The 20,664-nt window shown below is 39.8% G+C and overlaps 1 non-coding gene across 1 annotated transcript; it reads left to right on the top strand.

Annotated features, from left to right (window-relative positions):
* The first annotated feature begins 18,815 nt into the window (after window positions 1-18,815).
* On the top strand, window positions 18,816-18,922 carry LOC115813496 (U6 spliceosomal RNA). The gene has a single exon (XR_004025358.1). It is a non-coding gene; the product is annotated as a U6 spliceosomal RNA (small nuclear RNA).
* Window positions 18,923-20,664: the final 1,742 nt, after the last annotated feature.

Raw genomic sequence — 20,664 nt, forward strand, 5'->3', positions numbered from 1 at the left:
AGACACCCTCGCTCATATGCCTCTCTGTCTCTCCTACAGTTAAAATATTCCAAAAACGATTGAGAAAAAGCGACCAGGCAAAGCCTTATTTTATCACCAAGCAGATGGCTCTTTTTGAATAGATGTGATGAGGACTGATATGATGGCCAAGAACTTTTGAAAAACTTTCAGAACTGTGAGACATTGTGGTCAGAATCCTCCCAGGGTCCCTAATTGGCAATTAAATTGGCACATTCACCTGGCCACTCGCAAAATCAGTGGTTAATTGTGTGAAGGGTATAGGGCAGGCTTCCCAGAATCCAGACCAAAAAGACCAAAGCCCTGTCGTTTTCAAGCCATTTTCCTTATAATCCGTGTGAACTTCAGCCAAACAGGCATAAAAGTCATCTACTTACATCAGACTCAGCAGGAGTTAGGAAGTCCTACTTTGGGAGCACAATGTTCACCTTTAATTCCATCCAAAGCTTTGTTGAATGAGCCTGCTTGTTTTTTGTTTTTGTTTTTTAGAGATGAGAACATACATGAAATGTACAGTTACGCTGAACAACTGAAAATGAGTAATACCAAAGAGAGGCATAGCACACTTCAGATAAAACGGAACCAGTGCATCAGTACACTGAAGGAAAGTATTGTAAAGCTGCCAACATGTTCCAACTGCAATGCAGTCATGAAGAGTTTTAGCTATTTGACAAATTGTTAAACTCGTTAATAATGACAGTTAATTGCACAGCAACTATGCTACATGTTGAGATCTGAAAAGATCTAATAGTGCACAGAGAGCAAAATGATATTCATCTGTTCCAACCAATTCTGTTCAGAAACCATGAATACATCTAATGTCAAATTTTTAACATTTAATTTTCATTTTTATTTTCCAGGTATGTTCATCTTCATACTGAATTTTCACTGTTTCATGTTAAACATTGTTCTGTTTGTCTACACCTGCACAAAACTAGATATAATTACATTTTCCAAGGAAAGCCCCACAGTACTACATAAATACACCTCTGTCACATCTCTGTACTTGCCTGAACGCAGCCAACGCAGCTGTTGATAATGTAGGAGTGCGGATGTCCATCATGATCTTGTTCTTAGTCACTGAAAATTGTCTTATTTAGACGTGAGACATAAAAGGCGTGATGTGATATTTTCCAAGCTCGTACGGTCCGAAAAAGCTCCACCCCTCGCTGTCTTGTGGGTGAGATGAAGGCCGGAGATCCTCCTCGAAAACTTGTTCGCCCTGGTTATAGACCTTGAATCATGAATTGAAAAATAAATAAATAAATAAATAAATAAATAAATAAATAAATAAATAAACAGCACTTTTACTTTCTGAAGAACACAGAACAGGAAAATCCTGCTGACATAGTCCGAATTTCACCCTGAAAGGGTTTCAGTTATTTATTAAGTCCTGTAGAGCAGACCTACCGCATTTTTAAATGGTTTGGTTTCACATTTTCCAACATTTAAATGCAGTGTCTTAACGAAAAACAATGAAAAACTGTATCTGAAGAACAACCCATAAACAAGAACATGTCAGCATAAAATTGTACTTAAAGGGGAGCATTAAAGGGATGTATATGGATATATGGTAGGAATATAAATATAATTACGAATGAATGTTAGTATGCGTTCACAAATCAATCAACTAATGGGTTTTTATGAGGTTATGTCCTCCTGTCTTGCTTATAAGAAAGCAAAATACAAATCAACTTTGAGAAAAAAACTATGTATGAGGGGATAAATGAATGAATGAATGAGCTGGTATCAGATCTTGCTTAAAGTAAAAACTAAAATCAAATTGGAAACAGGACATTTTCCTCCCCCCAAACTGCCAGTCAATCTTCTCAGCGGCTCTGTATGTCAGCTGAGCAGTGGTCATGCATCTCTAACTGATCCATCCTATTATGTATTTCATGCATTTTAATCTCACTCACCTTCTTCCTGAATGAGGGTTTTTAGCATATTCTGCAAATAAATCTTTGTCACTGAGTCCTTATCAATAAGCCAGTTATTGCATGATTTGATGATAATGCTAATTCAACAGCCTGCCGTGAATGCCACAAGGATATTAATACCAAATTCAGTCTCAGTCCTCTGTCTAGACAAATGGAATTTCAAAACAGAAATTTCTGGAACAAGGCAACAAAGACATGGCATAGAGTCAGGAACAGGGGACTGGAGCCTGCTCCATGATAACTCTTGGTTTTATTATTATTATTATTATTATTATTATTATTATCATCATCATTATTATTATTATCATCATTATTATTATTATCATTATCATCATCATAATTATTATTCTCATTTTTATTATTGTTATCATTATTACTACTGTTGTTAAATGGATTAGTAAATTGAATGTTTAATGTCAAGGTTAATTTCCCATCAGCTCTATGTTCAAATTATTAATTTAACAAAAGTAGAATATTGTCTCAGTTTGCTAATAGGGCCTTAATGAGAAAGACAGAAAGAAAGAAAGACAAAGAGAGAAAGAAAGAAGGGGTGCTATGTTTACACTACATGCGTTGTCTCACTAAATCTGCTGGTATGGAGGAGATGCTACAAACTCAGGAACACCTTTCTGTAAAAAGGCGTAATGCATATACAAGCTGAATTTTCTCTCTCTTATTTTCTGTTATCCGACCTACAGACAACAACCAGACGTTAGTCAATATTCTGCCTGAGTGACTTTATGCAAAATATACAGTCTAAGCTGAAAGTCTGATTGAAATAGCTGACTAACAATGTTTCTTGCTGGCAAAGTGAATTGGAATCTGCTGGAAAAACCATTTACTGAATAAATTATGAGCAGCTGCCAAACATCAAGTGAAATGATGAGATTAGGAATGATTTCATAAAGCCGAGTTACAAAAAGCATAAAATAATTCCCAGTTAGGAGCTGTCAAACAGGCTGGTGAGTCTGACATTGCGTATCCTGCACTGCCGGACAAAGTAGCGACAACTTTTCATGGCTTTTTTTTTTTTTTGTGGCAGGATTGGTTGTCACGACCTGTAATTCAGGCAACCTGAATTTCAGAGCCATGCAGTTTGTCAAGAGGCCAGCTCCTGACCAGAGCTGGACGTTTTCTCCGGCGATCTACACAGAGGCTTATAGGACAATGGTGCAGATAAGCTGAAAAGCTCACATTTATTCAGTTAACAGAACACAAACCGAGAAAACAGCTCCGGTGTCCTGGAGCGTCTAAGTGCTGCTCTGGGCTTTGCACTGGTTTTTGTTCCTTCATTTTACAGAAGCGTCTTAAATTAGGACCCAGTTTTGGCACTCCCCCCCCCCCCCCCCCCCCCCGGTAACTGACAGCTGCAGAAATTTTAAAAGTACCATGACGGTTTTACCAGTTTCCACAGATACATTGGCCTGCTTCTTTTAACTGTACAGACCACTCAAGCTTCTGTGTTCCTGGAACCATTCTGAGAGAAAAAACAAAAAACTAACTAACAAACAAACAAAAAAAAAACCATGTGTTGACACGTGTCATCTTATCCTTCTGGAAATATCCATGTGACAAAAGCTAAACTGTTGCCATTAAGGGATGTACCCAGAAAATGTCAAGAAATGCTTTGGTTTTATGGATGGAGCCAACATAGCTTAGCAGGGGAGCTTGAACAAACAGTAATTTTCCTTTAATTTCACTCAGTTAACAATAGGCTTGGGTAATCTAAAGATTTTCATGCCAATCACCAATGCCATGCTGTTTTCTCAATGATCCCTCATTCATGTCTAACGATTTAAGAAAAGAAAAGAAAAGAAAAGAAAAGAAAAGAAAAGAAAAGAAAAGAAAAGCTATGACAGCTATTCAAAATCAACAACAGCAATGTACCTTAACATTTTTACCAGTTTCCCTCGACTGGCCATAGTGCATTTGGAAGCAGATTATTTAATTGTACAGAGAAGGGCAACAACACGACCACCGTTTTTGTTTGGAATACAAAGCCTGGATTATTTTCCATTGCAAAGCGTACACAACACTTTTCTCAGCTTAAAGCTCGATCAGATTCTGAGCCTCACGTTTCTACGTGATACTGTACGGGTACAGTCTGAGAGTAGCGTAATTGTTGCAATGGAAACCTTGAAAGTGCTTTTCTCAAAAAGTGTGCTCTGAGGTTTCGCATCGCCTCCATTGTGACTCTTCAGGAGTCTCTCCATCTCAGACATTATTAAATGGAAACATGTTGGCTGTTGCCCTTGTAACGTATGGCTGCCTGCCACACTTTAGTCAGTAAAAAAGAAGGGAAAAAAAACAACCTTGCCCAAGCCTGTACTTAAACCTAAAAGTCACCATCATTACTAAACGTTATTAATCTTCGAAACAGCTCAGTGATTACGAAGGCCATAAATGACTGTTACAGTACATTAATGTCAATTACAGTATCGTTTGCAATATCGAAAAAAAGAAACAACAGGCTGATTTCTACTGGCTCTTACAGCCTTTTGTGCTGGCTCCTGAGCACAATGTGATCTGTTTCCACCATTTCTCATGTGAGCGTCTGACTGAGGTGGTTGTTATCTGTCGAGCTACAACCAGTAGCTAATCTGAAGGTTTTTTATTCCTCACAGGTATCTTACTTAGAAGACTGATTAACCTTGAAATCTCTGTGTGAATCTTTAAAGAGTTTAGTGTGTTGTCGTCACAGTGTAATGATTTAGGAAAATGTAACAGAGCTATCTGGCAGCAGTTAAGTCACTACATAGTGTATCTCACTGTCACATTTAAAGATTAAAAAGATTTAAATAGAGTAGGTGTTTAGCTTTGTCAGCTAGCTATTATCCAAAATTGTCAACCCCCCCCCCAAAAAAAATCCTATCCCAATGGGAGAAGTGAATGCCAGTAGGGTGTAATAATGGTTGAATGAGGATGAGAGAGAGAGAGAGAGAGGGAGAGAGAGAGAGAGATGCTGCACATAGCTAGAGACAGTTAGCCATCTATCTGGCTCCAGGGTAGCAGAGGCAGGGCATCAGAGAAAAATGCTACATGGCAATGGGCATTAGCGCCTAACAGAGGCTGTAGTTTAAATACGCTATCACACAAAATCTTTCACCATCAACAAAAATTCGGGGTTTTGGTGGCAAAACTGAAACTGCACTTTTTTTTTTTTTTTTTTTTTATGGTGAAAGGTTTGTTGTGGCATTTTCTGTGCCATCTCAAAAATGCCAGTGACGTGGGTTTTCTGGTACCAGCGCTGCAGCGTGTCTGTCCGAACAGTGATGAAGCAACAATACACAAAAGGTCACGGCAGATACTGGGTAATGTCACAGTTAAAAGGCTCGGTGCAAAGAAAGGTCACCGCTACCCTTTCAAATGGGTCATATTCATAACATAAATGAGTGCCTTATTTTATAAAATTGGTTACCAATCACCTGAACTGAGATTTGCACAAGGGTTTTCAAAATGTCTTTTTCCCACCAAAATGGCATTAATTTGTAGTACGTTTTTTGGGTACAATGTTCTGTATTACTATGCTGAACCCATTGTTTTTTTGTTGTTTTGTTTTGCAAAGTAACGCGGACTAGAAACTACTTGGCCACAACCCTGTTTGACAGTATTTACACTCTGTGTCTTACTGCATGTGTAAAACAGTCACAGTATGTTTAAAAGTCAATGAGAAGGATGCATGGACGCATTCAAAGGTCAGTTTGATGAAGAAATGAATAAACTGGGAGTCGGGTAGTTAGCCACATCATTATTGTTCAGTAGCAATCACAGGTACTATTATTTGTTAATGGTTACCTGGACACTGGTGTTAACTGTACAAGAGTGAATGACCTATCCCACTTCATCTGACTCTGTGCTGTTCACAGTCACCATTGCTTTCTTTTGGAAGATCTGCACTGGAATTACTGCGACATCACGTTCACCGATTCCTTTCCTCCACGTTTGGTCATCAGTAGCTCTACAGTGACATCTCTGATTGATGCCAACTCACATATGTATCATATCCCTGGCCCCCAGATCCCCTGTCAGCAAATCCTTTCATCAAGGTGTTGTGGACACAATGACGGGCATAGGAGGAACTGGGAAAAGTTTTTAGCGATTTGTGAAAAGTTTGCACCCAGCAGCTCTTTGATATAGAGGGAGCATATCACATTTCTTGTAACTTTTGCAAAATCTATGTTTTTTAATCAAATTTTTTTTTTGGCTGTGAATGTAACAAATGAGTTTGATGTAAGGAATTAGTCTCCTGCTTTAGTCCATTACTAACGTGTCTGCTCATAAGAGGCTAGAGATCAGTAGAGCTGATCAGACTGCATTGATCTCCTTCCCTGTTCTTACAACAGTTGCCAACACAGGTCTGAGTGGATTGCTCACCGCCTTTGTGGCTTTTACTTAAAAACAAGGGAGGACCATGCCCCTCTCAGCACATTGGTTGGTAGAGGAACCCAATTCATATGTTTGACAGTCTTAATCTCTTTGGTCATGCGCTTTTTTTTTGGTAGCAAAAAGTCAGCGATTTCCGACCATGCCGGGCGGTCTTTTAAAGGTTTTTCTGAAAACTCGTCATCCATCAATTTATCTGTTGTCATGCTGCCGAACAGATCAAAAGAGTGATTAAACATCTCCAAGCTGATACAGTTAAAGGTGGTTGGGTTTCGTATGCATGTGGTGACGTGGCGAGATTAGAAGGCTTTTGCCATGATACAAACAAACAAACAAACAAACAAACAAAACACACCCCACTTTTTTATTACGTTGTAGTTGCATTTTGAAAATGCGTGATTACTTTATGAACACAAGTTAAACAAAGATAGGATCAAACCATATACAGCAGTTCCACTACGAGGGACGTAATCAAAGCCATTGTGACTCAAGTCTGAAGAATCACTCTGAGAGAAACTAGGAAACACATGTCGCCCACATACTCCCTGCTCTCAGTGATGAAACGACTGATGGGCCCCCACACAACCCATGTGTCCATTGCTGTACAGCTTGTGCTTCAAAGGAAATGAGGAACCAGAAAAGATCATTGCTACTACTACAGTTATATATATATATATATATGTGTCTCTGAGCCTTTTGGACATTGTTGCCAGGGAGATGTTCAGACCCTTCAAAAGGCAGGAGAACAGCTTGCACCATTCTTAATGGTCTTCACACTCTTACAGTTGCACGTAACTGGACACATGGAAACAGATATCACAGTTTCGTGGTGGTTCTGAGGGCTCAAAGCAAACAAGGAGTGTTTCATTGAGCACAATCTTTCCTCAGAAGCAATTTACAAGACACGTCGAAGTGCTTCAGAGGAAGTGCTGATGTGATGCTGGGGTTCTACAAACCACACTGACGTATTCAACATCTAGACCAGACTCAGCCAGTCTCTGTGCCCAGAGTGGAGCACTCCCTCTCCCAGTTAAAACTTGTGATGCTGACAGATGATTTGGTCTGAAGCCTCCTTCTGTTTGACAGAATATCCACAGTGATTGAAAAGAGGTAATTACTATTTTAGGACTTTGCTATAAAACCAGTCATATGATTTGAATGACAAGATCTTTATTTTATGTTTTGTAATTTTTTAATCAATGATTTATTCTTAGCAACATGTTTACCCCACAACATAAACAAGTCCCAAAACCCTTTTCAATACTATCACATACATATTTAATGCTGTTTTTACTCTTGTGTGAGCCTACATCCAGATCCGGTTAGATATACTATTTAAGACATATAACATAAAACATTTGTATAGGTCATTGTGATCTGTGATTCATAACAGTCGGGTCACACTGTTTGTTAAACTGATTGGTGAGTATCCGTACGACCTCTGTATGGTACTGAAGGTAATACTGTACTATGTCTTTATGTGTGTGTATATATATATATATATATATATATATACACACACACACATATAGATACATCAGCAGTTCAGGTGAGTCATGCTTTTTTTCAGATTCTTCCCAGTCGTACAAAATTTGGATTGGAATGAAGTTGATTAAAAGCTACTTCTGCGTGGATGTGACACAGTGTCATACCTTAATCTTTGCACAGTGTGCGTCTGGTGTGGGATAACTGACTCCACCTGAATGAGGATGAGCAACAAGCCTCAGGCCAAGTGAGGAGAAAGAGGATACAGGGGAGAGAAGACAACATCCAGCAGAGCGAAGACAGAGAACAAGCAGCAAATAAGGATCTGAAACCATAGGGGTTAATGACTATTCAGCGGGCGTATCCAGCCGGCGGAACAGCACAATGGAGGGAATGATAAACTGAAAAAGTGGAGATTGATGAGGAGGAAAAATGAGGCATGCAGACGCAGCTGGGAGTCCAAACACTGAAACAAACTAAAAACTGAGTGAGAAGCTATTACATCTCGCTCTGAGACTTAAGCATCTGAAACGACACAGGATCTCGTGGCTATATATTATAACATTCAGATGTGCACTGGTGTGAATCTATTTTACAGGAGGGTATCGAGGGACACATAAACTTTCATGATGTTTGTTAACAGTGCACTCTGACAAAAGGAAGACAGAAACACAGCGCCTTTCGTGGGAAGTGTAATCATTTACAAAAACTAATAATTGATACTTATGATAGAGAAGAAAGCATGAAATGGGCCAATTGTTTTCATTGTCACTCCTCTTCATTGTTCGATCACCCCTTGGAGCAGGGTTATGCAGCTATGTGTTGGATCAGTGAGATGTAAGTAAACATCTTACAGTAATTAACTGACAAACAAACTTCACCGTTACCGGCGGTATTCGTGGCAGGCATTTATGTGTGTAAAGCCCTGGCCAAGAACTGCGAACAGGTGTGCCCAATTTTATGCCATCCTCCCTCAGTGTAAAGGGCCTCTTCTCTGAACACTTCACAGGACGCCCCCATGCTGAAAGGTGGACGCACTGTTTTACCGCTAAATTAAAGCAGTTATGCAAATGATGTTTAAGTACAATTACAAAACAAAATCTCTAAATACGAAAAGGCTTTGATTGACCTCCGTGTCGTGTCTTCTTAAGGAGGCACTGAAACAAGCTTCATCACAATGGAACAATTCCTGGCTGTGGAAGTTGAGCTGCTTTAAATGGAGAGGATCTTTAGTCTGATCTGGCTGGTTAAAGTTTAAACTGCCTTTAAACCTTCATCTTGACATCTCTACAACCAAAATATTTTACATAGCAAAAAATTTTTTTTTTCTCCTTCCTGGATGCCTAAGAGTCAGATATTAGAGTTAATTTGACTCTCCCGTTCAGAATTCATGAGTCAGTACATGTAATGCGGTGAAATGTTATACATTTCCTTAGACAAGACTTTTTTTTCATTTGATCATCTTAATTAAGCCCCAGTGAAAAATTTAGACGATGTCTTCCACCATTCTAGCTTCTATAGCTTGGAGCATGTATGATGTTACACTGCATTTACATTACATCACATTTATTTAGCTGACGCTTTTAACCAAAGCAGCTTACACGTGGGGAAAGAATTCAGTCTTCAGTACAGTGAGAGACCTATGAGTAAGCAATGAGTATTACATCCGTTTAAAAGTGCAAGCAATAAGTGTGAGTTTTCTTTCAAGACAGAGGCAGGAGGGTAGGTAGAGGAGAACACAGTCGGTGTAAGTAAGGGATGTTTGGGTGTTAGGTGTTGACGTTCTGTAGTTGTGTTTGGAAAAGATATCTTCTTTCCCCGGAGAGAACAGAGAGGGAAAAGCTGTATGGGTGACAGGAAAAATCCAGAAACATCATGGAACATTAACATTCTGAACAATGACAGTCAGAGAGCTCAGACAGCACGGTCTCTATAAAGCTTCACAGCGTTACATTGTAAGGATGGGTTGGTTATCATTCTGTTTCTTCATCTAATGTCGAGCCACTGACACTATTATTTATCATCTGTCTGATTGCACAGAGATTCCAGCAAAATGAGAGGACTCTGCAAATTGCAATTTTTTTTACGTTGTTTTTGTCGGGAGGAACTCACAGCAGAGGCAGCTCTAGAATAAACCTGAGGATTAAGTTTAAGCTTTTTCACTCACAACTTCACGAATGCTGACAACTGAGAACACGTTTCTTACTTCAGACGAATGGGTGATGCACATGGCTTAAGAGAGGCCAAAAACAACCTGGCGGAAAACTGTGACATTAGAACTGAAAACGGTTGACTTAACTTTGGGCGAGGTACAACACGCTGCACAGGATAGGACCAGATGGAGACAGATCCACAGCCTTATGTTCCACAGGGAACGAAGAGGATTCAGTAAGTAAGTAACATGGCTTAAGAAATACTGCAGCAAAATGTCTGTGTTTACACATGAAGAAATCAGATTAGATTCAAATTAAAAAAAAAAAATCACAAAGCTGATTAAACTTCCCTCTGGAGAAAAGGAGACAATCATGTCGCCTACTCGTCAAGTCTCCTGTTTTTCCAGGAGACTCACGGATTTTCAACATTTCCGACGTCTCACGTACGTAAGACTAAATCTCATGGATCTCGTTAAATCTCACGGATTTTCACGTTCAATAGCATAGAATAATTACAAGTCCAACAGACTAACTGCAGCGCAGTGTGCGTGTTCGCACTTTGCGGCTCACTACGTCTGCGTAGCAGTCACAAGTCAACGATGTTTCAATATTCAGCAGGTCAGCGCCTTCGTCACTGTGACTGACGTGAACACGGCCCTGTTTACGAAATTCAGGCCACGCAGATGTAACAATGCGCTGAGAGTGGGGCACGAGACTCGTCCTGTTGTGACCATCCCTCCTTTTGAACAACCATGGAGTCAGAACAGCCCGCTGTGAAACGCGGTCCAAATATTCTACTAAATTCTTTTTTTCCCCAGTGGACTGTCCAGTTACCTTTTACTGAGAGGAGTTGTTTATCGGACTTCTAGGCGTTCTGTAGAATTTGCAGGGGAGATATTAAAATTGCAGCTTCGGGGAGCTGTGACATAAAGGTATATGTGCAAAGCAGGAACCACACAGAACGTGTCGAGGGCGAAACGGGCCGGAACCGACTATAATTTAGAACACAGCAGTAAGATGTAGGCCTAATTGTGATTCTGTCTCTCTGTCTCTCTGTCTCTCTCTCACACACATACACATACACACACACACACTTTGACAGAAGAATATTTCATGTTAATGTTTGTGTTTATGTGTTTACATCTGATGCAGTTGTTGTCACCTATAACCGCTGGCTGGTATAATATGGATTTCAATATTTGTGATAAATCATACAAACAATAAATCACTAAACTTTTGTAAAGTGTATTTTGTGCATGATGTGTGTCTTTTTTGGAGGTGTGTGTGTGTGAGCAGTGGGGGTACCTCACGGATTTTGCCAAATTCTCAGGTATTTCTGGAGGATTTTAACCGCTGAGCTGAAGAGTTCCAGTCTTGTTAACTTGACAGGTATGATATCAAACAAGCTCAACTCAAGTTTTGAAGCTCAGAGCTACCCTGTCATTAATAAATCAGGACTGGGCCATTTAATTATTGCTGTTCATTTGTGTGGATCACTGTTAGGGATCCACCGATCGTGAAATTCTGGGCTGATACCAGTACCGATGTTTAAAATAACAGTTTGGCCGATAGCTGATGTTTTTTTTTTTTTTGTTGTTATTTATTCTCCCTTTTGTGCCAGGGAAACAAAAAAAATCTTGATTATAAAATAAAAAACTGAACTGGTAGTGGTCTGTCCTTTCTTGGTGTCCAGGTCATTTCTCTGTTTGTTACCGGTAATCGTTGTGCTCTTCTTCATGTCTGCTTTTCAAATGACTGGTGATATTTGATGTGTTAAAATTCTTGCTTGTCTTGCTTGTAAAAGTCTCTGTAGAATGTCACTTGAACATGTCTTACAAACTAAATAGGCCTATCGCTGATCTTTCTCCGAGACAGAAAGTACTCCCACGTGGCCGACGTTTTTGCTTTCACATTCATTTGAAAAAAAAAAAAATACACGTGCGCTAGACACCTGTTGTCCTCTTACCTCACGCCAGAGTCGTGTCCACCCAGTGGCTGCATAGGCCGCTGTTGTCTGAGCCAGACTGCATAAAACCAACACAACATTTAGCCAGTGCAAAGTTCATACAACACGACGGATAAACACCAGCCACTGCAGTCGGTGAATGTCACCTTATTTGCCGATAGGCCGATGGCAGTCAACAAGGCGAACGTCTGCTGATACCGATATACGACCAATAAATGGTGAGGGAAACTCTTGGCTGTTATTTGGTTTCCTCTGCATTCTTACGAGTCCATTTATTTTATGTCTCTGTCTGTAAACCCGAGTTGTTCTTTTTCTTTTTCAATTTTCACTTTGGCATTTACACACAAATCTGCAAAAATAACAAAATGAACCCAACAAAAAACAAGAAAACAAGTATAAATGATTTGTGCTCTGCTGTCTAAACCTATTGCGCAACTGGCTTGACCAGGCTGCAGGAAGTTTTTTTACGTCAGCGCTCCAAATAATTATTCCTAAACAAGCTCTGGGAATGCTACCTCAGGAGTTAAAACAGCGTATACAGTCTGGATGTTTGTGTGGAGTTCTAGTGATCGAGAGCATTCTCTCTTTCCTCTGGTCTGCTAAACCAGCCTGGAAGGGATGATATCAGCTGGTTCATTGTTTTACTGTTGACCTTGATGTTATGAACTCCACAGTACAGTTGGCCGGTGGGGGCTGAAACTGTAGTGAGACCTACACTTGAGAAATCAGCAGAGGAGATGAAAAAAGGTTAGGCTAGGTCTCCAATGTCTCCTGGAGTAAAAAGAAAAACGTCTCCAGATTACGTCACCGGTCACCATGGCAACCTCAACAACCTCGCAAATGAGAGGGTGAGTAACACACACACACTACACTCATGACACACATGATAAAATAGCTGCTTCTGGTTTTGGACTGGATGCTCAGAGTTGACTTTGAGGGCACTATCTCTGAAGATATGTGTGTGTGTGTGTGTGTGTGCAGAGGTCCCTCAGGGTTCTTCAACCGAAGTGAATGCCTCATTGACACAGCCCTGGCGCTTGTTTAAGTGCTCTGCTGGATGCTAGTCAACCTTTAGGGACATTGGACTTACTTGTGTGAGTGTATGCTACCTACAGGGTCATAGTCTGATCACACAGTGGACTGTTAGTTTTTACAATCCCTGATTAAACTCGAAACCCTCAAGCGCTACCTGCAAGCTATTTCGAACAAGGCGAGACACATAGTGAATATAATTAATCAAGCCTCTTTATGTCACAATTTTTAGCAAATTTTGCTCCTCTTTAAAGCAGGTGTAATACAACATAAACTACGGAGAGCAGATGGCTGCAGGTACTCTTAACTAAATGGGAGTACACAGAACGGTCATCTCTGAGCCTTAACCTGTGACTGGGCGGGGTCCACCTGACACACCCTGTGATATGCCACACCCAGATCACCTAAGTCATACAAAATACTGGAATGCTCCAGTGAGACACCTCTACACCAGAGTGGTAAAGAAAACTCAACCTGTGATATTTACTGTTAGGTGGCTCAGCTGTTCCCTTGGAGACCAGGGTTCACATCCTTAAGTTGTAAGTCTCTGATATATGTCTCAAATTTTAATACCTCCCCTCACAGAACCCTAATACTGCTGCCAGAAATCTGCAATGGCATAGTACAACTACTGAAAAACGATGTGTTTGTTTATATTAATTTTGCAAGTAAGCATCAGATGCTGCAAACTATCCACATCTAGTCTGCCCTCCAACACTGGGGACTTTTATTTTGACTGATTACCTGAGAGCGTGCAACTTCACGAATAATGGCATATTTTCATGCTATTAGCTACATAACAAGGCGTCTGCTACGATAGTGTCTTTAACAAAGCCACAGTAGATAACTGCATTCTGCCCGTTGTTTCGCTGAGACAGTTTGTGGCATTAATTACTCCATTCACTATTAGCTGTAATTGGCCTGTAACTAACCCGCAGACGTCACTGAAGAAGAATGTTTCCAGCATTCCAAAAGTTAGTGATTTTCCAAAACAATCAGTTCCTTGATGTCAGTGTTTCAAGATTTTGCATGGCTAAAAAAAACAAAAAACAATTTAAAGTGAAAAACACAAAGCGTTTGTGTCATACTTTGGAGTGAGTGCACGTCATCAGAGATATTGACAACTCCAAAATGTGATGGTGGTCATGACCTTGTTGATGACATTGATACTGACCTGTGAGGAGACACTGATTATAGGCAGCTTTGCTGACAAATATTCCATATTTCAGTCCATTAAAATAATGGTGTTATGAATAAGATTCTTAATTGTAGTACGAAATTCCATTTTTGAACCATGTCTTTGTGTGTCTCCGAGCAGATTTAAAGAGATGCTTGTTTGACGACGGTTATAAATGGGAAGTTCCACTGACAGTTGCGGTGATTCTGATATTGAAATACCAAAACACTGCACACAACAGTAGCTATTTCTATCCCACCGTTCTTTATTTCAGACCAAAAAAAAACTCTCACAATGCATTCTAGGCCTACTGCACTGCATTGTAGTGTCATTTGTACTGTTACAGAATTTTAATCCAAGATGATACTAATCAAAAAAGAAAAGAAAACAAAACAACAAAAAACAACCTCACATAATCACAGTACAGTTCTACAGTTCTCCTTTGATTTGCTCTTAGAAACTGTTTTACACAAAACTGACCAGAAGTTCATGTAGGCCTAGGTGTTCGTGTGTATTTGAGTTTATGATTGTACAGGTATGCATATGTGGGCTGTCTGTCCCATGTGTGACTTCAAGATCACACGTGTGCACATGGTGTTTGCTTTTAACGAATCAGATCACATTTGATTGAAATCAAATAGACAAGTACTATTGGGACTAAATTCATACTATATATAAGCTTTCAACTGAAAAGTGAAACGCAAGCAATCCTTCAGGTTGAAACGACAGGTGGGACTTCAGTATTGACTTTTGAAACCTCTGTCATGACAGAGATTACTGCCAGCTCTAACTTAACCACATCCATATTGGAATGGTGATCACTGAAGTTTTCTTATCACGATACAGTTCGTTAGGTGACACTGCTGAGCTTCATTATGAAACTTGTGGTCACAGCAGCAAAATGGGCTACCCTCCTCCCTGCCACACAGAGAGAAAAAGGGGAAGATCAACAGTGTTAATTTGTTATTGTAAGCTACTCTAGAAATCTCCTCACATGTAACTGATCCCTGTGCCTACACATAATCAAGAGCGGGCAGTCAGTGCATGTCCTGTTTAATTATGCAGTGGATCAGTTTTGTTTCCTCTTCATTCTGTAACAAAAAGATTGTTCATGCTGTTAGAGAAATATCCACTGAGGAACACAAAACAACTGTCTGTGAGGCCTCCTACATGTTTGTGAGCCCAGAGAACGTGATTTACAATTTGACAACTGGAAAATTGGAGCAATCAGAGCTGGTAAGGAGCATGTGAAGGAAGCACAGACTCTGCAAAGTCCTCAGATTACGTCACTGTTCACCATGGCAACCTCAGCAACCTAGCACATGAGAAGGTAACACACACACACACACACACATATATATAGTCTTACTGTACTAGACTTACACACATGTACACAAAAATAATTTCTTTGAGGTTCTGGGAGTTTTGGCTGAGAGTTGATTTTCTGGTCACTATGTGTGTGTGTGAGTTTGTGTGTGTTGGTGTGCTGAGGTCTCTGAGAGTTCTAAAAGTGTACATGGTCTTCTCAGTGTATATGGGCCAAAAACATCCTCCTGGATCCACCGTCTCACAGAACTGCAACACCAGGTACACACTTGGTGTAAAAGAAAGACAGAGAGACAGAAGTGGATGCTGTTCTGGTCGTATTTTGTACGAACAAACTCATCTAAGAGGAGTGTTATAAAAATGCAAACAACAAGTTTAGACAAAATGAGTCTGCGACAAGCTCCCTGTGGATGACAGGTTTCTAACAACGCCTTTAGAACATAGACAATGAACAACGAAACCCAGCTGACAAGTCAGCATCGGTTATTCCAGACGGGCATTCTGTGTGTGTCTGTGATTGCGAGAATGTGTTGGCGTGTGTACCACACTGGCTGCAGAATGTTGATGATTCAAAGAGTGTATCTGCTTTGAGACCACATCCACAGAGCTGTCTTCTAGAAGAACACATACCAGAGTATCCCAGTACTGAGAAGAATTAAGCAGTTGAAATTGGTGGTTGTTTAGTGTTCAGGGAAAACCAGTGAGCACAGAGGCTATGGGGATGATTCTGAGTCTGACAGGTGCCTGTTTTTCTCCATTAGAATTAGACCCTTACTTCCACGGTCGCTCCAGAGGAGAGTGCAATGTTAATTTTGTCAGTGAATATTTTGATAAGTATTCGTTCACGGCCCTCTCTTTCATGACGACGATGCAACGGTGACATTAACGATTAGCTCCTTCAAAATAAAAATTACGCCAAAATCTATCCTCTTCCTCGACCAGAAATGACAACATGCAAAGAACAGTCACGTCAGAACGGACATATGAATTATAAAGACCAGAAGAACCCCACCGGTGTATCTAGGCACAACTCCATCCAGTCAAATGCGAAAATCTACTCTGTGAAATATACAACAAACTTGAGAGACACCTCAATGCAAGCCATCCATCAGTTTATGCCACAGTCAATATCAGTTTTGACATTACTATTTTTCTTGTGCCAATGAACTCTATTGTTCGGGTTAACAGCGTCAGTCTAGCAAACAGTGTTGGCTCAGCTTGCTGCAAAACTTAAACAAATAGCAAGCTAGTGTAACCCCTAAGTCACGCGTACGCACCCATTTAATGCTCTCGCTGCTGCGAGTGACACTTTTCTTCAACTTAAACACATGTTGACTGGGCATTTTCTCCACTCTGTCTCTGTGTGTTTGACAGGTCCACTGCCCCTGCTGTGGTCCATAGAAAAACGAATGGCAATTGAGCGCTACACATGAGAGAATCGGCGTCTGGTGTGAATCAGGGATTATGTGCGCATAACATGTCGCATGAAAATAACTTCAGCCAGCGCCAGCCTTTCCTTTACTGAGTTAAAAAGAAAAAAATTTTTAATTTCATTCACAAGCATGTTCATTCTCTAATATGCTCATTTACTAAGTAACATTTCTAAGAGGCCCATGGGCAAACACCGTAAAAACAGCCTCCTAATGACAACATAAGGTCACCTGTCTACACTGTGACTTAAACACCTGTGACAAAAACTAGACTAAGATTAAAATGCAGTCCCACTGATCAAAACTCAAATTAAACTAAAGTGAAACAAATGACTAAAATATGACTAAGACTAAAACTAAATGTTAAATTCTTGCCAAAGCTAACAATGGGTGAGTGACCTTAAGCAATTACATTTAATTTGAGTGTTAACCTTACGGTTAAATTAACAAACATGATTGACATATAATTATGGAGGCGGCTTATTAAGGTGTGTGTGTTTTATTACATGTCCAGTAAAACAGAGTACACAGTTCTGGTAATTATCTCCAACTCTTGTATTCAGAGTAAATTACAGTCAAAACATTAGCAAGTACAGCAAGTAGATGGCTTCACACCTAATTAATCACACACACATCAGAACATCATTCCATGAATTAGCTATTGTACTCAGACAACTTTTTTAAATCGTTCAAGCTGAAAATTACAACCGTATTAAGAATAGTAACCACACACCGTTAGGATACTGTCTTACATAGATATCTGTACGATTATAAACATAACAGGTGATATTCTCATTATTTAGACAGCATTCAAACAAGTATTGTTCAGTGTTATGTATATCCTATCAATGTTCCTTTCACTAAAGAAACCCTAATTCTAACTAACTCTACCCCAATTGTTATCATTATTACTACTACCATTAAATAATGCTAGTGCGATTAAATTGTTATCAGTAAAAAATACTGACACAATCATACGTTTCCTTTGCTGTGCGTCACTCCATTAAACTAAGCTACACGGTTTTCTATTGCACTACACCCTACCTGTAACTGCACCTCAGAACATGCAGAACTACATTCATACCATTCAACAGCGTATCACCAGTAATACCACTGGTCTTCCACGTTTCTTGGCCCGTTAGAAAACTATTCTGCTTTGTTCTTACCCACTTTCCATTTGCGTGTTAGCATGTACAGTAGCACGGCTAAGAGCTAATATTCGATAGCATGTAGGCTACCTGTTATTGGGGAGCAGCTGAAGTAACCTCCCTTCATACTTTTATGTTTAAAGTATCTTGTGAATTAAAAGCTATCCGTAGACTCAACAATAGTGGTGGTAACAACCACCGTGAATGCTGATCCTTAAAACTAATCTTTGTAAAGTTTGAAAATGTAAATCGGGTTTTAGCTCAAAACTACAAATTGTGGCGTCCTGACCAGTCACATGCACAAAACCTAAATGAGAGACACTCAGGGAAGGCACAAAAAGACCTTAACGAGCTAACCTGGCTGTTATAAACCTAACAATAATTTGAACAATTCAATCACGCTCACTTCGGCGTTCAAGAACGCGACAACACTAGTGCATAAGAGCTATCAGCCCGTGCAAATCTTGGTTTACGTAATGACGCATACGACGCAGGGGCAGAGCCATAAACCAAACCGACGAGCCTTATCTACATAAGTACCAGCATGCTCTGCAAAAATGAACATAACTCTCGAATATGGGAATTAAATTATAGTGTAAATAGTTCGAATATACAAATATGTTGGGCCATTCCGATTACAGATATGCAGTCTATATCTAGCGAAACTTGTCTTATAACACGCTTCCTCTAGTTACCGTCAACTAAAAACATAGCATGGTATTAAAGTACATATAGCAGTCACCGCCTCTTACAAGTCGTGCTCGCTTCGGCTGCACATATACTAAAATTGGAACGATACAGAGAAGATTAGCATGGCCCCTGCGCAAGGATGACACGCAAATTCGTGAAGCGTTCCTCATTTTCCTGCTCAAGGGTAGCTTGTGATGGACATGGCGAAATCACAGCTGACATTACAGGCCGGCTCTACACTATACCCTGCATTTTCACTTTTATCTTCACTGTAATTGATATTGACAATAAAATAACACGTAATATAATTGTCTGTGTTCGTTAATCTTTAAAAAAAAGTAATTAAAATATTATTAAAAAATGATATATTCACGATGTGTGCCTATAAACGGGCCAGTGGGGGGCAATAATTGGGGGACTTCAGAATTATGTTGGAAGTAGTTTGTGTTTGCTGAGTGAGTAGTTGAGGACAAAAAAAAGTCGAACAAAACCTGAAGAAAACGTGTAGAACGGATCGGACAGTGGTCGCTGGTATGTTTTACCGTAAAGCCAAGGAGGAGGCAGCGCAGCTGAGGAGGGGATCCGGCCGACAAGAGCCAGGATGTGGAGGAGGAGGGGAATGGAGAGGAGACGTGCTCTTTTAGCTTGACTTTCTGGTTTGGTACGTTTCTCTAAACACTGGGTTGATTTGTTCATCATTTTAATACAGAGTGATCCAAACAATAGAAAAAATGTGGTAAAGAGTGGTTTGTCACCATACTGAATTAAATGTTACTTGATTAATCAACGGACTTGTAACATTTCCATAACATATGCAGTATACAGTATAGTCTTACTTAAATCTTGTGTCAAAGTACCTACCTTCACTACCTTCCTGTTATGGTTTACTTCCTGGTTCTTTTCTGAGTCAAGCTAAGAATGGAACGAAGTGATGAGAGGTTTCATACTAATGTAATTAATCAACAGGTAGTTTGACTGAAGAGCCCACATTTAGATTAACTGGATTAACCTACATTGCACATACAGTACATGCCTGCCTCTCCTCTTCCTTATGGCCATAAATAGTTGTCCTCTAACATTAAGAGATCTGTATGATCTACATCGTATTGTCTGACAAGCCTTGTACAGTTGAGCACAACAATGACTACACAATACTGAAACACAAACCTCATCTCTCTGTTAAGATTATCAGTCAAGCCCCCAGACAGACTTGAACACAAACAAGACATTTCATGTCCCCAATACAGTAAACTTGTAGAAGGAGCAGACTACAATAACTTTTTAATCATGCTAAAGAACAACATTTAAGACAAGATAAGAGGAAAAATGAACTCTGGTAGACTTAAAATTCATAGTTACAGTACAGTAAAATAAATACAAGAGAAAAAATATAAGCAACAATTCAAATAATAAATAGCCAATCAATATATTAAATACAACATTACTAACATGATTAATAAGTATTCATATGTATAAAAATTCTAAAACTTTTTTTTTAAATAGGAACAGATGCAGGAGCTGTCAGGAAACCAAAATATGAAAGATTATTGTTTCTCCTGAAACATGTTAAAAACTACATTTGGTCACAGAACAACAGTCATAATACGAACTTAAACATATGTATTTGTTCCTCTGCTGCCATTGCCACTACTTTGTGTGAAATGCATTGTGGGATATTTGACAACCCAGGTCCACAGTAGTCACCTCCTGATGTACCCTTGATAAAAACTCATGAATCGAGAACATATTCCAGGTAGTTGATCTGTATTTAGCCAGACGAAAACCTTAAATTGGAATGGGACTTAGACTATGACTGCTGACATGTCAGAAGCCCATGGCAATACAAGAACAAAGACCAGCATGCCTCGGGTACCAGCATGCTCTGGGGCTGAGTGTGCCTGTGAATAACCCCGCTT

This window comes from Chanos chanos, chromosome 5 (assembly GCF_902362185.1).
Source record: "Chanos chanos chromosome 5, fChaCha1.1, whole genome shotgun sequence".
In the NCBI taxonomy this organism is placed as follows: domain Eukaryota; kingdom Metazoa; phylum Chordata; class Actinopteri; order Gonorynchiformes; family Chanidae; genus Chanos; species Chanos chanos.